The sequence below is a fragment of the Mangifera indica genome, unplaced genomic scaffold, assembly GCF_011075055.1.
Source record: "Mangifera indica cultivar Alphonso unplaced genomic scaffold, CATAS_Mindica_2.1 Un_0002, whole genome shotgun sequence".
In the NCBI taxonomy this organism is placed as follows: Eukaryota; Viridiplantae; Streptophyta; class Magnoliopsida; order Sapindales; family Anacardiaceae; genus Mangifera; species Mangifera indica.
In genome coordinates, this window is record NW_025401094.1 from 536310 (window position 1) to 542309 (window position 6000).

Sequence of the window (6000 nt, forward strand, 5' to 3'; positions counted from 1 at the left end):
ATACTTGAATCAATTGGATTAAAGTTTTAAAAAAGACAAAATACTAAACCAATCCTTCATCTTTTACAAATAATCAAACTCATGACAATTAAGCAAACCTGATGGAGTCGGTTAGAACTATGGAGCCATATTCATGCCTCAAGGTCTAATTGATTGATTTCTTAGATACGTTTCCCAACTGTATAATATACGATTTTGTTTTTAACTCATTTTCTTTCAGAGTTATAATTTTAGAGTTCAACTTTCAAAAGTAACCCTCCCAAACCTAGGGTTTATTTTCTTCTTCTCTTTAACCACTATCTCTGGCCACCAACCATGATGCTTTCAACCCACAAAATGTCAACCACTAGATCTTCATATTTTTGGCGTGAAGAAGAATCGATAAAGACATATTGATTCGTCTTCGTCGATTCAAATGAATTCCAGAATCGATGAAGACATATCTTCTTTGACTCTTTTTCACGTCAGAGAGATGAAGATCTGGTGGTCAGTGTTCTATAAGTTGAAAGCATCATCGCCAATGGTCAGAGATGGTGGTCAGAAAGGGAAAGAAAATAAACCCTAGGTTTGGGAGGAGGGAATGTTACTTTTGAAAAATAGAAAAATTTAGACAAAAGTGAAGTTATTAGTTTTTAAACCCTAGAAAGAAAATATAATGAATTATATATATTTTTAATATTATTAGTAAAATGACGATTTTACTCTTATCTCTAACAAAAAATTTTAATAAAAGTTAGCGTATGGGTGGATATTTGAATTTCAAATCCCATAAGTGTTTATTTGTCTTTACATTAAAACTTGGGTGGGAAATAGTCTTTTGGCCTGAAAAATATTATTGACTATAGTTTTGAACTAAACTCAAATAGAAATTTTAATTTGAATTCAACTCAGAATCAAACTACACAATAAGTCAAAGTTGAGTTAGTTAGGGGTTTGTGGTTTATAATAGTTTTGTGTTGTAGTATTTCATGTTGTCTGCTTTTCTAATGAAAAAAGAATGAGACTAAATTGATAATAATTTGAAAAGGAAGGTACAAAAAGAATATTTGAAACAATTGTATTTGGGATGAAAAAAGAATGAAACTAAAGTGATAATAATTTGTAAGTCTTTCACAAATGTCTCAAAAATGTCTTGCCAAAATGTATTTGGGATGAAAACATATTATCATATCTCACTTTGTAGTTGGAAACCGCACACAAAGTGGAATCACGTGTTTAGAATTTAAAATTTTCTAATCAATTTTTTCTTAAATTAGGAGTTTAAATAAAAAATTAAGATTAATCTCTTAATTTATCTGATAAAAATGATGTCGTTTCACAAATAATAGACAAAAACAGAGAATTGTAATTCTAAAAATTAATATTCTAAAAATAATTTAACATACAGTTTATGAAATTGTAATTTACAATTGATCGGGTATAAAAGTAAAAGAAAGCAAGGAAAAAAATGAGTAAATCGGAAAATAATTTAACAAGCAAGGAATGAATTGAGTTTGTAATTAATCATTTACAGTAAAATTATAAGTAATTGATTCTTGTTCACTAATTGTATTTAATTATTGTTTATATTTTATGAAGAAAGTAGTTGGTATGTTGCTATCAAAGTTTGTATTTTTCATTGGATTTTCTACCTATAGTTGTTGAGATTACGTTAAACATTCAATTACAATAATGGATACCTAATGCACAAAATGAGAAAATTTTAATACGTTTTTGTTGAGTTATAGGGATACATACATAAATAATCCCAAACCCTAGAATTATACCGTTGTTGGTATCTTTTTAAATTAAAAGCAATGTTATCTTCATTTTAATTGTATAATATATAGGATTACAATATAGTCTAAAATAAAATCCTAATATTATAAAATAAGAAAAGTAGGGAAAAATAGGGAAAAGAGATTACTATATCTGAGCTACTAAGGCTTTGAAGCAAAACCAAATAAGGGATAAAAATTTTGTATTTGTTTAATCTTACGATATATATATATATATATATATATATATATATATATATATATATATATATATATTTTAATTCTGAATATTGGTTGTCGTAGGATGACAATATCTGAGCTGCTAAGGCTTGAATCCGATGTCTACCAAACTGTCAAAACTTTCAGTTTCATCTATTAGAAATTATATTGATGTGTTACGGTGGTGTCAGGTAAGTATTTGATTGAGCCAAGGCCAACCATTAAAGCTACGTGCCCATGTATTTTAAGATTTCTTTAAATAATTTTTTTTATTATAATAAGTAAAAGATTAATACAAAAATAAATTATATAAAACATTTTATGTTATTAATGTATTTGGTAAAACCAAAACAATAAAATTATGTATTATCATTTTTTGTATACAATTCACGTATATAATTATTATGTTATTATATGATTGAATGATTTTGAATTAACTCAATCATATAATGATATATCATCTATACACATGAATTGTATATAAAAAATGGATACATATAGTATAAATTAAAAAAGAAAAGAAAAAAGTTATGAGTTTCTATTGAAAGTGCAAAGTCCAAAATGTCCTCTGCATAACTTGAAAATTTATACCGGTTAACTTTGACAGAAAAAATTAACAGAATGGGGTTAACTACAATTGACGAAACTAGCGGGTGCTTAGGTTAGCTGATATCATGAAACGTATGGGATTGCAACACGCAAAGAAAAAAAAATAAAAGCATTAAAATGAAAATTCAAGGCGAAACGAAAAAGGGACACAAAAATATCTTGGTGAATATTGGTTAGCCAAGCCAAGATAACAACAAAATTGCTGTCTTAATGGTTGTGCGGCGTCGTCCTTCCCAAATAAAAGATAAAATTATGGAATATATTATTAATAAATTATTTAGTTATTCAAAGAAGAAAATTTAATTTAAAAAAGTTCATTTTTAATGTGTTTAAAGGATTTTATCCCATTTCTTATATAATTAAGATTTAACAAAACTTAGGAAAGTTAGTTAATGAAAATTGTTTTTAGTTATAATAAAATATAATATTTGTAAAAGCTATTTATTTTATCATAAAATGATATATTTTTTTGTAAGTTTAGAGACGATGTTTATCACATCAAGTCATTGCTCAACAAATCATTTTTCATAGGTCCAAAAATTATTTATCATGTTTTATTTTTCATTACTAGTGTTAGTCTAATAAAGTGCTTTAATTGGTCCAGAAATTTTTTCCATTCTAAGTATTTCCTTAGAAATAATTGGTCCACCTGAAATTCCTTCTACCCCACCATTCTCAGCTTAATAGTTTCCACCCTTGAAATCCATACAAATTTATTAAAATCATTTAGTCACATTAAAAATAGTTTTATTTTAATTAAATTCCTTTAAAAATTTATATAAACTAATTCATTTAGTTTAGTTGTAGAATTATTCGAGGACTGTGGTTCAAGAAATGGTTTAGTGTGCATAAATCAATCATCCCATTGTTATGATGAATTAATGATTGTAGAAGATATATCTCTTACTGATGAAATTGAGGATGCATGATTTGCAGATGACATGATAACACTAATGGAAACCAGCCCAGGTTTGTGGTTTGCATCTGTATATAATAAATAATTAATCATAAAGTTTAGCTCTTGCAAGAGCACATAAAAAAGCTTATACTAACTTTCCCTACTTTAATCTTCATGTTCCACCACAATGAATAATAAAATAATAATTAATGAATTTGGCGGTCTACTCTTACTTTAATTATATTAATCTTCATGTTAGGGTTGGATTCGAGCTGAGCTGAGCTTGAGCTCGAGCTCGGCTGGGTTCATATATAGTTGGCTCGAGTTCGAGTTCAAGCTCGGCTGAGCTCGTCTAAGGCCGACTCGTTTTCGAGCTAGATTGAGTCAAGTTCAAGTTTGACTCATTTTTCGTTGTTAAAACGATATCGTTTTAATATATATTAGTCAAAATGACGTTGTTTTGTATCAAAAATTTTAATTTAAAAATCTGACGAGTAGCTCGAACTCGAACTCGGCTAAAGCCGACTCATTATCAAGCTCGAGTTGACTCAGCTCGAATCCAACCCTACTTCATGTTCCCGTTATCAATTAATTGAATTTCATAGATAATTTAATTGAATTTCATAGATCTGCATAATTAATCTCATATTGCATATTATATAAAATGGACAAATGGAAACCAACTCAAGTTTGTTTGTTTGATGCATCTGATGGCCACCATGTGAAGAACATTATATTATATTTATATATTTCATTTTTATTTGCTTAATATTTATAAAGGTGCATGCAATATAATATACAAATACTATTATTTTTTATATGTTATAGTTAACAGTCTTACTAAGACTTTTGACTCTTCAGTTTGTGTAAATTCTTTTTTAAGTTTATCTTTATACATGAAAAAAGACATCACATCACGTGAGTTTGGTATTATTTGATAGAAATAAGACTATATATGAAAAGTGAATAAATATTTAGTGATGTTTTCTATGCGAATGACTACTATCATTGATACAAAGACTTCTCTGAAAAAAAAAAAAAAAGAGACATCTTACAAAGAAAAAAGATAGTCAATCAAAATTTGATTAGTGTTTGACTACTACCAACGACTTTCGTCAAATTGCTAGAAAGGAATGCATGAAGATCGCTTTGAGTTACAAGTAGAGACAATACCACTGCAAGGCCCACTCCAAGAAAGCAAAAGGAAATTCAAACCGAGCCCACCAGAAGAGAATCCAACACAGCACAGAGAGCCAATAGGAACCTGCCACCACAAGAACTCAAGAGAGAAAATTCCCGCCAAACAGCCTCCCACCAGACAGCCGGATAAACCAGCGCCAGCTCTGACAACACGCCACCCCACCAGAAAACTGAGCGAAACCAGAAATAAATCAGACTCCGACCACCAGCAACAGATCGCCAGTGCAGAAAAGACACCCAACAAGACCAGGCTACACCAAAAACACCACAAGAGAAAGCACACCACACAGAGACAAACAAACAGAAAGAATATAGACCACAAGCACTCGAGAGGAGGAAGAAAACAGAAAGGGGAAAATGAGAGTAGTGACAGAGGGGAAGCAGAGGGAGAAGGAGGGGGAAGAGGGAAGGGGGACGGTTGCCGTAGATGACAGCAACCAGGGCAGGGGAAGGCATGCTGTCTAATATTCAAATATAGTATTTGAGAAATTTGATCTAATTGTGTTGAATTTGCTTAGAATGTGCTTAATTGAAGTACTAATGTAATAATTGTTCTGGGTTCCGAGCAAGCTTGTAACTTTACCTGATAAGCTTACTGAAAGCCCAATTATTTTTCTATTTTTCTTATTGTGATCTCATGTGGTTTGAGCTCACCCTTGACCAAATGTATTTCACTTTTGGTAGAAATCTACTGATTGAAGTATTTATAAGCTAACTGAATTACTTATGTTGCAATTATTTTGGCTTGCACAAAACTTCATAACTTTAATATTCTTACTGGAAGCTCAGTTTTTGATATATCAAGTAATTGGTTTCATTTCTGATCTCTGAACTCGGCAGTTAGTTGAGCAAATGTACTTCACTTTAAATGAGTTCAACAGTTAATGGTTTATCTTTGTAGAGTTGGTGCGGAATTGCCAACTGCAGAGATGAGATATTAGAATTTGAGATTGGAAGCTGATTGTGAGATTGTTCACAGTAAGCTCCTCAACTCTATGGAATTCTCTTATGCATTTGCTTTTGTTCATTTTCTGTTGAGCCATAAATTGAATCCATATAGTTGCTTTTCTGGCTGTAACTGATATGTGAAATTTTATTACAGAATGTTTTATTAGTCCTGGCCTTAGAATTTTTCATTGTTGAAAGTTAATTAAGATGCAGCTCAGTTGTAGTTTTGAATGATTTTATTAGTTAATTGAAATTAAATCCATATTTTTTAGGTCGTTCCGATTGCAAAACCTGATGAAGAACACCTATTTGTCTTAAAAGACAAAAGAAGATGGTTTAACATTGTTTTAGAGAATAACTCTAAATATA